This window comes from Ambystoma mexicanum, chromosome 1q, assembly GCF_040938575.1.
Source record: "Ambystoma mexicanum isolate Mex_15411 chromosome 1q, UKY_AmexF1_1, whole genome shotgun sequence".
Taxonomy (NCBI): Eukaryota; Metazoa; Chordata; class Amphibia; order Caudata; family Ambystomatidae; genus Ambystoma; species Ambystoma mexicanum.
The window spans coordinates 1,532,335,089-1,532,350,130 of NC_090922.1; the positions used below are offsets into that span (position 1 = coordinate 1,532,335,089).

Sequence of the window (15,042 nt, forward strand, 5' to 3'; positions counted from 1 at the left end):
GATCGTCCTTATACCCCGTCCCATGTGGGCCACTTTAGAAGAGGTCTTCTGTGTTATCTCCGGCCATACTAAACCCAAGCAGATCGAGAAGCTGGTTCTGGGCAGGGGAGTTGCTAGGTCTGGAAAAGACCCGGGGCTAAGCTGATGTCAGAACTGTTGGGACTGGGGGCTAGCTAGTCTTTTGGCTGTAGCTCCTGAGATTCTATCGGGGCTACAACCAAAAGATCAGGGGCTATAGCCCCCTTAGCCCCCCCCCCCCTAGCAACGCCCCTGGTTCTGGGCAATTGAGACCTGACTGAAAAGCATCAGATTGGGTGAAATGTGCTCATATGGGGCCTCTTGCAGACACCTAAAGACTTGCCCATTCAAGGGCATTTCCAGTAAGAGAATTTAATATGCAGCCAATCCTTGCCTTACTAGTAAATACATTCGTTGGCTGAAAAGGAACTTATTTTTTGCATGATTTCACAATTCTGTGATCTATCATGGATCCATGTCATGCATAATAGATCCTTTTTCCTGAGTTGCTAGTGGTAAGGGGCAAGTGTGATCTGGAGAGGGTGCTGGCTCTACGGGGCAAGTACAAACACAGAGAATGGCCCCTTGCAAGTTCCTGTGCTTGCAATGTTGTGGCTCCATTCTGCTACTCAATCCACCTGTGGTGCTTAAATTCCCACCAGAGATTTTATCGGCCAGTTAGACAGGAGAGTTCGCCATCACCACCTTGTGAGTGGGGTGGATAAAATGTCTGCCTCACAGGGATGCATCTTCTATAATACCACCCTTTTACACTTGGCATTTAGGTCTCTAATGCCCCATGCTATTATTTACTATCATATAAAAACTGCAGTGTACCCAAATGGCATTCTACCATTCTGACCACACTTCACTCCTGTGTTTACGTGTCTTCTTTCCTCCTCCTTCTGACTCAGTTCCTCTCATGTGCTTCTATGTCTTCCTTTCCACTGCATGCTACTCGTCCTGTCCTGTCTGTTTCTGTCCTTCCAGCTCTTCTTTCCGCGTACTACATCCTACTCTTCCTGAACCAGCCTGGCTACAATGCTTTCAAGTCTTCTTTCCTCCTATGTCCTACTCTTTCTAACCCAGTACAGCTCCTGTGCCCCAGGCTCTTCTTTCCTCTTACTACTGTGCTTCCGTGTGACCCAGATCCACTTCAATATTTACGTCTCTTCCTTCCTCCCACTGCATCCTACTCTTTCTGACCCAGTTTAGCTCGTGTGTTGCAGGCTCTTCTTTCCTCTTACTAAAACCTAATCTACATGACTCAGTTCTGCTCGTGTGCTTCCGTGTCTTTCCTCCTACTATATCCTACTCTTCCTAATCCAGTGTTGTTCCATAGTTCAGGGCCTTCCTTCCTACTACTGCATCCTACTGGCACTCACGCAGGTCCGATACTGTCCTTCTGGTTTTTTTTTCCTCCCTCTGCATCCTACTCTTCCTGACCCAGTTATGTTCCGTAGTTCTGGGTTTTCGTTCCTCCCATTAGATCCTACTTTTACTGACCCAGTTCTGCTTCTGCTCTTCTGTCTCTTCTTTCCTACTACTGCGTCCTACTCATCCTAACAAAGTTCTGTTCCTATGCTTTCATGTCTTCTTTCCTCCCACTGCATCCTACTCTTCCCGAACCATCTCTGTTCATGTGCTTGTGGGTCTTCTTTCCTCCACTGCATCCTACTCTTCCCGAACCATCTCTGTTCCTGTGCTTCTGGATCTTCTTTCCGCCTATGACATCCTACTCTTCCTGACCCATCTCTGTTCCTGTGCTTCTGCATCTTCTTTCTGCCTACGACATCCTACTCTTCCTGTCCCATCTCTGTTCCTGTGCTTCTGGGTCTTCTTTCCTCCACTGCATCCTACTCTTCCTGACCCATCTCTGTTCCTCTGCTTCTGGTTTTTCTTTCCTCCACTGCATCCTACTCTTCCTGACCCATTTCTGGGCCTATGCTTTCATGTCTTCTTTCCCCCACTGCACCCTACTGGTCCTGACCCATCTCTGTTCCTGTGCTTCTGTATCTTGTTTCCTCCTACTACATCCGACTCTTCCTGACCCATCTCTGTTTCTGTGTTTCTGGGTCTTCTTTCCTCCACTGCATCCTATTCTCCGTGACCGATCTCTGTTCCTCTGCTTCTGGTTCTTATTTCCTCCACTGCATCCTACTCTTCCTGACCCAGTTCGGACCTATGCTTTCATGTCTTCTTTCCCCCACTGCATCCTACTGCTCCTGACCCATCTCTGTTCCTGTGCTTCGGAATCTTGTTTCCTCATGCTACATCTTACTCTTCCTGACCCATCTCTGCTCCTATGCTTAGAGTCTTCTTTCCTCCACTGCATCCTACTCTTCCTGACCCAGTTCCATTCCTAAACGTTCATGTCTTCTTTCTCCCACTGTATTCTACTCTTCCTGCCCATCTCTGTTCCTGTGCATCTGAGTCTTCTTTCTTCCTACTACATCCTACTCTTCCTGACCCATCTCTGTCCCTGTGCTTCTGGATCATTCAACCTACCGCATTCTACTCTTCCTGACCCATCTGTTCCTGTGTTTCTCTTTTTTTTCCTCCTACTACATCCTACTCTTCCTCACCCATCTATCTGCCTGAGCTTCTGGGTCTTCTTTACGCCTACTACATCCTAATCTTCCTGACCAATCTCTGTTCCTGTGCCTCTGGATATTACTGCCATCTATTACATCCTACTCATATTGACCCATCTCTGTTCCTGTGCTTCTGGATCTTGTTTCCTCCTAATACATCCTATTCTTCCTGACCCATCTCTGCTCCTGTGCTTCTGGATCTTCTTTTTGTCTAATACATCCTACTCTTCCTGACCCATCTATGTTCCTATGCTTCTGGATATTCTTTCTTCTTATTCAATCCTACACTTCCTGACCCACCTCTGTTCCTGTGCTTCTGAGTCTTCTTTCCTCCTACTACATCCTACTTGTCCTGACCCATCTTTGTTCCTGTACTTCTGGATCTTCTTTCCTTCTACTACACCCTACTCTTCCTGACCCATATATGTTCCTGTGCTACTGGATCTTCTTTCCTCCTACTACATCATACTCTTCCTATCTCCCTGGAACTGGAGATCTAAGAGAGAGGGAAATCTCCCCTTGTGGGTCAAATGGGAACCACCAGGATAACAGAGTACCTGAACTACCAGATCTTTTGCAGACCACCCAGGGGATGGGGAGGGAAGGTATATAGAAGACCTTAGGGCCATTCCAGGATCAAAGCACCCACCCCCAAGCTCCCACTGATCGGAACTAGAGCAGAACCTATGGACTAATGCAGAGGAAGGGGAGGCTAAAAGGTCCAATATGGGAGCCCCAAACTTCCAACAAATCTCCGAGAAGTATGTGATGCTATGGTTGTTTCTGTATTCAGTTTACTATGCTGAGTCTACTGAAAATGTCTGCTTGTTGAAACGTGGGGTGGATGTGAGAACTCAGCTTCAGGACTGATCTTGCTGGGAGTATCCTGTTCTGAAGCTGAGTTATCACACACACAAGCAACCTACGCTTCAATCAGCAGTGCTGCAGTAGATCATTGAGTGTCATAGGCAAACAACTGGGTATGGGTACAGGATAGAAGTGGAGTACTCAGGAATAGCCTTGTCGGAGCGCCCTTCAGGCCCATTTGCAACTCTGCTTACAGCATGCATGTTATAAATAAGTGTCCCTGCACCATTCAGGTTCCTTTACCTTTAGAGCGCTCCAGTCAGTATCACACAGACCTTTGAATGCACGAGTTGGCCCTGTCATGATACCCCCACGTATATGGTGTACATGCTTTATACGCCCCTGTGACAAATACAAGATATATTTATGCTCACTTGGAACTGTTCAGTTTGCTAAGTGACTTGTACTCGGTGAAGATGAGGGGTGGGTGTGGGGGGGTCTGTAGAAGGCTCTAGGGCGTGGGTTAGTTACATTCCTGGAATGATGGATTAGAGCAATATTTGAAGTGGTTTATAGTCATAAAACCGAAAAATAAAATCCCGAAAAAAAAAATCTCGAAATTAAAAGGTCGAAAAAAAAAAAGTCGAATTTTTTTTTAATGACGTTTTTTGTTCGAAATGGGGGGGTTCCCCCCCAACCCCCCTTTTTTTCATTTTTTTTTTATTTTACCCCTTTTTTTTACTTACCTGACCCCAAAAAAGCATATAATTAAATAAATAAAAAATTCGACTTTTTTTTTTTCGATATTTTTTTTTCGAGATTATTGTATTTCGAGATTTTTTTTTCGGTCTTTTGACTGACCACCATTTGAAGTGTAGAGTAGAGCATAACTGCCTACCCTTCCGTTTTTTTCCCCCAGAGACTCCGGATTTTTAGCAATTTCTCCGGGTCTCCGGGGAAGACCCTCGAGTCTCCGGGTTTTCGCAGGTTTGCGTGGACCCGGAAACAGCGCAAATGTGCCTCCCATGAGCCAGTTCCTGGGGCAGCTTTTACTGATTGCTTTTTTTTAATGCTTGCAGGACTGCGCCGCCGCGGACTCCCTGCCTGAATGTGGCTTTGTCTCAACAGCAATGACTAACGCTTCCAGCAAATTGGCAAAAAGAATGCAGGTGAAGGAAAATAACGCGTGCCTATTTTGCTTCACCTTTCATTCTTTTGTGCAGAGTTCAATGCAAATACGCGTTTATTTTGTTTTCATTCTTTTTGCCCAGGTTACCAGGGCTGAAGTCAAGTGTTTTTTGAGAGGGTGGACTCAGTCCCATTGAACCACAGCCATCAGGTTTGCAGGCTGGACAACTCACCACTGCACTACATAACCTGATGAAAAACAACTAAGGTGAAATGTCCAATTTCGGTACTGTAAAATTCAGGGAAAACCGTTGTATTGGTTCTTGGAGTTTACATGTGCACATTTTAACGTGTTGCTTTTATAGAAGGCACATGCCTTTTGTCTTATGTAATTTGGTTGTGAAAAGCCAATTTAATGAAATATGTATATTTCAATTTGAACTGCAAATTTCAGACGGCACATCATATTGCAACATTTACATTGTTGACATGTGGGCGGAGTCTTGTGTGACTGTGGGCAGGTCATAGAAGAAAAAAGAAGATAGAGAAAGTGAAAGAGTGTGTCAAGGTCACTGGAAGTCTCAAAGCAACGTCACTTTCAGAGATCCTGGCTGAGAACAGAATGCCAACCACTTCCGGTGTGAAACGCTTCCATTTACTTCCGGTGTTCGCCAGTGTGCTGTGCGCTGAGGGGCTGCCAGCCCGTGCGCCAGCGCCTCCTGGCGGTTCATTGGAGTATGTAGGGCACGTGCACGTGACGTGGGCAGGGACTGACTGCCCTGCACCGCGCGCGTGCCATGGCGCGCGTCCTTCTTCATCTGGTGCGCATCATCCTTTAGGATGGGGAAGCGCCTGCCTGCGTGGCTCCGCCCACGCCTCCGATCATTGAGAAGAAGAAGAAGAAGCATGTCCTTCTTTGCTGTCCATTACCTGCGGGCTTTACGGTTGTCTGTCGTTTATGTTTATCACCCTTGAGAGAATTCTAACCCAGCCAGTAGAGGTCGCAGCGGCGGCGCGGCAGTGCGTGATTGGACACATGAGTGCTGTGAGGAAGGCACCTTGCAGCTCAGGGCCAGTGGCGCAATGGATAACGCGTCTGACTACGGATCAGAAGATTCCAGGTTCGACTCCTGGCTGGCTCGACCAGAGGCGCACTCTTTTTCTTCTTCCTTGAGCTCCACAATTCTTTACATACATCTTGGCCAGATTTTACAAACTCTCTTGTAAATGGCACGCGTATGGTTTATACTAAACTTTCAGAAACCGAACTAACCTGTATTTTAATGGCAACATAATGTGCTGCGGAATTTTTAAGAAAATCGAAATAAAAGAGAAGCCCCCAAGTTCAACGTAATTCGCCTCTTTGTTCCCTACTATGTCTCAGTGGGTCACCCAGGTGGGAGGGGAGACAGTGGTGCTGGGAACCTGTGTACACAAAAAATACAAAGAAAGTGCATTGAGGCCATACAAATGGGCAAAGAGCGCTATATAAATAACCAATACCATTGCTCTCAACCATTTGTGTGGCAAAGGCGAGGGAAAACACCCGCTTTTGTTTTTGGCGGGTGAAAGGCCCATTGAAATGAATGGGCGTGCAGGCGGCTTGGCGGGTGAGTCCGCTGTTCACAAGGAGGGTGACACCCGCCAAAAGCGTGTGAGTTGAGAGCTATGCAATACAATACTTGCAAGTGTAACAGCCAATAATAACACAGCCAATCATCTGAGCAGCTGCATGTCTGAGTTCATGCATGCACGCGCCTAGGCAGTGGAGCGGAGGGGTGGATGAGTGACTAGGGATTGGGGGACTGATAAGAGCAAGGGAAGATGTGTACGTTATCACAGGCCTAGATATGTGTAAAGGCTGCAAAGGCACGTGAGTGAAAGTTTAAGGCCATATGCTAGGGTGAGTATGTGTCCAAACAGATACAAGCTGTGTGGCTGGTGCCCCAGTGTAGGAAGTAATCCCTGCGGTTCCCATACATTGGGTGTTGGCCTTTCAGCATGTTGGCCAGCACCACCTGACCCTAGAACCGTGCAAAGGCATAGTGGCAGGGGTCTCAAGTTTACAGCAGTGTTAGAAGCACTCATTTGCATAGTCCATGACATCACAGTAAGCGACGTCACATGACCTTAGACATCCACGATGTCGCATCATTGAGAGTGCCATCTCAAATAGTGAGCAAAAGACCACCAAATATAAAAGAAACACTCAAAGAAATAGACACACCATTAACCAAATATAAAAGAAACACTCAAAGAAATAGACACATTATTTACCAAATATAAAAGAAATACTCAAAGAAATAGCCACATTATTTACACAGTATTGCTAACTTGCACAAATGACCATTCATGCAATCTGAGCAGTAACGGTCCTCGCTCGAGGCCATGCTTGTTGACTCCATCATGACCAGTTTTGAGAAGGTTTTATGAAGAAACAGCAGATGTTGCTACCTATTTAGGTACATTCTGTGAACAGGATTTAATGGCGACTTCTCACATCTGTGTCATGTGCCTCACCATGTGTCTAACACGTGACCAATAATCACCTCTCATTGCTAGATTCCATTATTTCGTTATGGCAGTAGTGGTATCGTCCATTATGCCAAGTGAGCACCGCTGTTCTGTAATATTTGGTGTATAGTTAAAGTTAATAATGAAAGGGTAGTTTCTTATGTAATGTGCTTTGCTTCCAAGGCATTGCTATAAATAAAGTATTATTTAAGCAGATGAAATGCAAAGGGAAACATTAATAAATATCTATAAAAACTAAAACTGTGAAGATGTGCTCAGTTGCTTAAATTGTCCACATCCCAGTTTCACCATTTAACCAAAGTGTGTGATCCTGGGAAGACCATGTAATCAGACTGTGTCTTATCTGCAGCTCTGTAAGTGATTCACTTCAAAGCTTTAACATATCATGCTGTTATTTAAAAAAAAAAAAGCCTGACTTGCTCCATATATAACAGTGCAATTTAGGTATTTTGCACCACAAAATTATTTGCCACTTGGCTTACTTATGACAACTTATTCTAAAGTCACTTGCATTCTGCCTCCAAGTATCAAGGACTGATGATGCTCCTTGCGATTTTCTTTCTGTGAAGTAATTTCTATTGGTGCAATCCATATGCAAATTAGTTGATGTGTATGTATTTTGCCCCTGAGCGCCTGGACAGAGCTTTAATAGATGAGTTCCCTGCATCTGTAATGATTCTGCTGTTTTTTTTTGTTGTGTTAAAATGCGAGATGCCACTAGTAATATTACCAAAAAATATTGATTGGGGCAGGGGTGGGCGGTTTGTGGGCGCGAATGAGACAACCTGGAATTGCGTGCACTGCATTTGAGCGGAAAGTAGTAGGCGTTTCACCGTGGCTGTCCCCCTCACCACATCTTGCAATGCTGAATACTCCACTTACAGGATAATATAGGGATGCTTTTCATAAAATGTAACTGTCTTGTTATTACCACAAAGCGCAGGTCGACATTTCATGAACTGTAACGAGTCATTAATGGCTTCAGTCGAAGCCTCGTATTTTAATGACAAGTTAAAGTTTATGCAATGCCGAGCTTCGTTCCGTTGTGGGTATAGATTAATCACTGTTTATTTTTCTGAGAGAAAGGTTTACATCAGCGGCTTCCTCAAAGACAGCCTCTCTTTTTAATGCAAAACTTTCTCTCAGAATGAACAGTGTTTTATCTATTCAGCAACGGAGGCAGCTCGCGTGGTGCTCTGCTGCTTATGTCTGTGACAGCTCGGAAGAGGGGCCGCGGCTCAGGCTTAATGCAGCCAATCAGCAATCAGCCAAAGACAGCCGAAAACCAGGGGATACTGGATCAGTATGGGATACCAAATATTACAGAACACCGCCATGCCAGATTCTATCTATCATAGTTCTCAACATGAGCCATGTCATGCAGGTGAGGGCATCTCCTCCGGGACTTGCAGTCCTGACGTTTTAAATGAAAGTGCAAAGCTGCACCTTACCGAACGTACACATGAAATCAGGACTGGATTGGCTATAGCTGCTTGGTGTGGGTCTAGTTGAGAACTCTTGTTACAATATGGTTCTATGTCTACTAGGCCCAGCAACATAGCTCTCAACTCACACGCTTTTGGCGGGTGTCACCCGCCTTGTAAACAGCTGACTCACCCACCAAGCCTCCTGCACGCCCATTCATTTCAATGGGCCTCTCACCCGCCAAAAATAAAATCGGGGGTTTTCACCCGCCTTTGCGACATAAATGGTTGAGAGCTATGCAGCAAGCACGGTAAAGTCAGATGCCATTATTCCCAGTGAGACCAGGGAGGCCCAATTCTACCAGGTGCGGCAAGGGCCATGAAATCTAATAACATTATTCCTAGTTTGCACTGCTGGGTCTATTTCTATTAGGCCCAGCAAGCACAGTAAAGTCAGATGCCATTATTCCCAGTTAGAACAGGGAGGCCCAATTCTACCAGGTGCAGCAAGGGCCATAAAATCTAGTAACATTATTCCCAGTGTGCAATTCTGGGATTATGTCTATTACGCCCAGCAAGCACGGTAAAGTCAGATGCCATTATTCCCAGTTAGACCAGGGAGGCCCAATTCTACTAGGTGCAACACGGGCCATAAAATCAAGTAACATTATTCCCAGTCACTGCAAAGTCTGTTGTCTGCGTTGGATCCCCTGCTGCTGAGGAGTAAACCATCGTATTGTGATTCAACTTCATTTCACTCAGAAAATAGTATGCAAATAACTATTAACTTAAGGACTCATTAGTGGCCTTTGAAAGTACTTTTTATGCCTCTAAAGTATTTAAATAGCGTTTATTTACTTCTAGGATTGGCCCCGCCCATTTTATCAGTCAGCCTCCAAATACAGACTACCGCGCGCACGCACTGCAAAGTCTGTTGTCTGTTAGCTGGTAAATGGTCAGTGGTTGGTGGTCATGGATTTAAAAAGATTTGAGTTTGCCAAGGGAGCTCCATAGAAAGTGGTGCCATGCAGCTTGAACTAAGGGACGATGACTAGTAGGTACTCCCGATATTGCCCAGAGCCCATCATCCACTGGCCCGGGTTGGCACAGGACCCCTTGACTTACCATATTGGGGGCAGAGCCAGGCAGTGGACCTCATCACAATTTTCAGTGAAAGGTTGTTCCAAAACTGTGGTTTGATTACAAGCCCGTTGCGGTGACAAGGGTGTCGTTGTCTGCTCTTTCCCGCTGTGTCTCTCACTGTGATTGCAAACATCAAGGCACAAGCTGTGAGCTGCATCGAGACTGAAAACTGCTGAAATTGACTTTCTCCCTACCTGCACATATACCGCTCCGATTCGCGTAAGCCTGGGCCCCCTGCACAGCAGTTTGAAGCGAGCGCGGTGTGTTGCATTTTTTCGGTGACCAGAAGTCACGCGATCAAAATCACGTGAGCGGCCTGAAGCACTGCCCTCAGGAAGCGGGTTCAAAAGTAAAACCGGGCCGCCCTTGCGGCGCTAAGCCAGTCGCGGTGACAAGTGCGTTGTTGTGTGCTGTTTCCCAATGTTTACGCTGGATACGCAGTAACTGAGTAATAGCCTGCTCCTTTTCCATTTCTTCATTTTCAAAAGGAAAAAAAAAATGGAGAGTGCCACAACCAGAACACGCCTCCAAGAGAAGCTAGAGGAAACTGTTGCAAACTTTTCAAAACATACCTCAACGCTGAACTTACAAACCACTGCACCTAAAGAACTTAGCAATACCACAAGCAAACCAAAGCCTCCTACCCCTGGTAGTCCCTCACAAACGCTCAACAACGACAAAGAGAAACCCGTACCTTTCACTCCTACGCAACAAGAACCACCCCTTACTTCCACCACTATTCTACCAAGCATTTCACCAAGCACCTCTAGTCAGGCTGACAAAGAACTGAAGCTCCCCAAATCTACAACTACAGTTAAAATACCGAAGGACGACAAAAGTCATAAACCAATGACCAACCAAAAGCAGAAAAGACCTCCAAATCAACCCCACTAGTTTCTGGAATAAGAGCCTCTACCTCTGCACTCAAATCCGACCCCCAGTTCCTTACTCCTGTAACCAAAAAATCAGAAGACCCAATGCTGAACCTAACACTACGACAAAGAGCGCTCATAGTAAAGCAACAGTGGCAGTCAACTTACCACCTTACAGACTCCTCCCAAGACAAGTCCTCTAAACCTTCAAACCGAGCATCTCGACCTTCACTTGACATCACAGAAATAGATGCCATCATGGACTTTCAGGAACATCAGAAAACGAAAGTCCTCACAGATGAACATAAGGGAAATATGAACGTTATAACTAGTACATCAACACCACTTCCTACCAAAGCAAACTTGTTCTTTCCTAAAACATTCCCGGAAGAGAACCAATTAGATGCAACAACACCTTCCCTAAACCAACAAGAGTCAGACTACCCACCACAAAAAGCTGAAAAAACACTGAACACTCCAGAATCCTGTAAACAAATTCCAATGACCATGCTAGATCTCCAAAATACACTAGTGGCTGTTCTATCATTAGCGGTGGTCCCCTTCTTAAAGATCCAAGAAGCAACAGTCGATGCCACCAAAGACCAAGCCACACTGCTTGCAATGATCCTAACAAAACAAACCAACATAGACTGCTTCATAACCTCAATTCAAGACCGATTGAACCATGAAGCAGAATCCACAAGAATATGGCAGAATCGGCTAGCCGATTTAGCAAGAACTGATCGACTGGATAAGCAAACACTTATAGAAACACTGACAACATTCACCACCAAAATCATGGGCGACAAAGCTAAAAGACACCTACAAGCAACCACGCCACAAGATCAAGGCAAAAGGCGCCCACATACAGAACTCTCCTCAACAAAAGGAGATTCTACGAAAGATCAAACAACCCAATATGAACTTCAAACGTACAATCTACCAACTCAACTCAATATTCCCAATACAGAACCCTCAGCATGTACCGCGTTTGATATTTTCGACCTAACCAAACGCAGCCAGCCGAGCAAAACAACAACTACAAAAGAAACAACAACAAAAAACGTCAAACAGGCTCACAATCTTTCCTGCGAAAATTGCAACTCAACCCAGAGCACCAGTCTCAACCCTGTCCCGCAACAACAAAGAAACCCATCAACAACAAAAATGAAACAAGAACTAATCTATTGATCAAGGAAACTACAAAAAGAAATACAAAGAACAATAATACACAGGAAACCCAACCACAAGGAGATCTGATCTCAATCGAAGAACACGAACCACTAGATGCATTACTGGATGCAATCGACCACGACATCGATTCTAAAACACCAGCGACAGAAGATGCACAAAATACAATGATGACTTCCTCCCCACTCCAAATAAGCAATAGAGAACATGACTCCCAAGAAGACTCAATGATCATAATAGATGAATACTGTGAGATCTCTTTAACTTCAATGCACACGAACAACAACGAATCAACGACAAATATATCACTAGTGTACTCATCAATATCAACTGAAGAATCTTGGTTTTCGTCGGAACCTGAGGCCCTCTCGGATACCACGGAAAATAGACTGATCAAAGTAAATACATCCTTAAACAGACCCACATTTAAGGATCCGCGTCAGGAACCAAACATATTCAGACTCTCGCTAATTGCTTCAAATCTAAAACCAGACGAAAAACTAATTTCGAACAGAGTAAACATCCTTTGTCTATTCAACGCTATTCCGACACTGTCAAAGATTGCCACACAAGACATCGACGTCATACACTTTCTGAACAAGAAAAAGATGGAAACAGTCCACATTGACTTTTATCACAATCAAACGATCCAATTAGTTATCTCTGCCAAGAAACAACTCGCCAAATGGGGTTCATCATAGAACTAATCCAAGTAACAAGATACATGGCCCTCAAAGAAAAGAAATTGGATACTAACACCAAACCTCAAGTTGCCCCAATTCACCGCAAATAGGACCAACAACAATCTTCAAGTAGACCACAGACAACTGAAGAACCAAAACTAACAGGAAATGACAACCAGACCAGGCAAACAAATTCATACCAGAAAAACAGAATGACAGAAGTACCAAGGAAAATAATCTCCCAACATATCGCAACAGAAATTCATCAACCAGAAGCATATTCCAAAGCAAACAAAGAAAGACCTTTCTATAACAACCAACCCTTAACGGAAATCCAACAAACGAAATAACATTATCTTCATGGAATATGAGAGGGTTTAAACATCTCCTCTCAGAAGGAGCTACAAACCAAAAAGAAATGTCTAGAATATGCCTCCAAGAGACTTGGCTATCGACAGAAGTTGTCTGCGATGGGTTCTCAACTTACATGAACCCGGCGATCACCATACATCAAGGCAGACCATCATCTGGTATGATAATCATGACTAAGATAGATCCCAAGTGCTCAATTGTAAAAAAGAAAAATATCCATCCATGGGCCCAATACATTGTGATCTGTATTTTGACCCCACCATCCAAACCAGAGCAACATCCGAACAAAACACACTTAACAATCTTCAACATCTATTGGAATGCAATAGCTATGACTGATAATAGGTTTATAGACTCCATTTACGATGAGTTCGACAAAATTGCAAAATCTTTCACGCAAACGGAATTTGTAGTCGCTGGCGATTTTTAACATTCATCTATACAATTCTGAAGGCATCCGTCTAGACATCCAGAAAATATCTCCAAGAGCAAGAAAATGGACTAAAGAGATCGAGATCCGAAAACGAATCCTAACAGAATAACCGCTAAACGCACAGGGTCAAATGCCTCCAACATGGTCCAGTGGTAAATCCAAATCGATCATCGACTATATTTACATCTCTGAAGGAATAAAGAACAACCTAACTGCCACTGATAACTTCGCTCAATCTAACAGCGATCACTCTCAAATTTCAATAACCTGGAAGACAGAACAAATCAAGAATTTGTCCCTCAACCTTCCAGATCTCGATATAAATAATGGTCTAACGAAACTACGAACCAAACAACATCAAACGGCCAACTTAGTCTCCAAATATGAAAGATCATCGATGCCTGACCATGTAAAACTCAACTATGAATGGGTACTCAGAGACTATCAGACCTCCAAAAGTACCAATCCAACTGCTATACATAAACACGCATTTAATACAGAAATCAAGGAGAAGAATAAAATGCTTAGAAAAAAAATAGGCCAACTGAAAAAACTAAACACAACAGCAGAAAATATCGCCATAAAAAAGATAAACAGAACTATTGCAACTCGATAAAATCAGACAAAGCATTACTGCAACAGGCTGACGCTGAAGCTATTCTACCAGCAATCAAAGGGAAAAACACGAGGCAACTATGGTCTCTCCTTAACGGAAACAACAGAGCAACAAACATGATCCAAGAAGTCGACCCAGAAGCGTGGACTGCACACTTCAGCACCTTATACAACGTCAATGCATCCGCAGAGATTACCCAACAAGAACCGAACTGTCCACTATGGAATCTGAAATGGGAAACTGAGGACATCATCCAAACCATCAGAGCTCTAAACCCATCAAGAGCACCGGGTCCAGACGGATTATCTAACGCAATCCTGAAGACCGCACCAGAAAATTGGGCAAGCCTCTTATCCCACCTGCTCCTTATTATCGAAAAAACCCAACAAATTCCATGCAGGGGACAATAGCCATCTTGATCCCAATCTTCAAAACTGGCAACAGAAATAACCCACACAACTACAGACCATAGCCTTACTTGACCCAGTAGGAAAACTCTTTGCAAACTTTTTACTGAAAAAATGTACCGATTGGGCAACAAATAACGCAAAACTGGAAAAAAGACAAACAGGATTTGTAGGCAAAATCAGAACCAACATCAACTTGCTAATACTGAGCCTTCTCAAATACGAGGCTGCATTAAGAAATCAACAGGTATAGCAGTTTTTATCGACCTAAAAATGGCATTCGACTCAGTGTATAGAACAAAACTATGGACTAAATTAACAACTTGGGGCTGACCACCAGCGATCCTTCATCCAATCAAGAAACTATACACTAACACTTCAGTCCGAGTCAGGCTAACAAAACAGGGTAAAGTTACACATTCGATCAATACTTCTAACGGTCTCAAGCAAGGATGTCTCTTAGCCGCCTGTCTTTACAATTTATACACCTACGATTTTGTCAACTCAATCAAAGATCCACTTGCAAATCCACCGAAACTAAACAACGAATCAGTACTATCATTAATATACGTCGACGACATCACATTCATGGATAAAACCCCATCAGGATTACAAAAAAACCTGGATAAAATAGTAACCTACATGACAGCTAACAAACTTTAGATCAACATAAACAAAACCAAAGTAATGAAACTAATAACCCAAAACACAAAGAAGAACCGAAAAACCTCAAAGTTCTACCTCGAGAGCAAAGAAATTGAAACAAGAAATGCCATAAAATATTTAGGGGTAATGATAAACGCGTCATCCATGGAACAA

General features: G+C 44.0%; 1 non-coding gene across 1 annotated transcript; it reads left to right on the top strand.

The window, feature by feature from the left end:
- The first annotated feature begins 5,616 nt into the window (after positions 1–5,616).
- Positions 5,617–5,689, top strand: TRNAR-ACG (transfer RNA arginine (anticodon ACG)). Its single transcript has one exon. It is a non-coding gene; the product is annotated as a tRNA-Arg (tRNA).
- Positions 5,690–15,042: the final 9,353 nt, after the last annotated feature.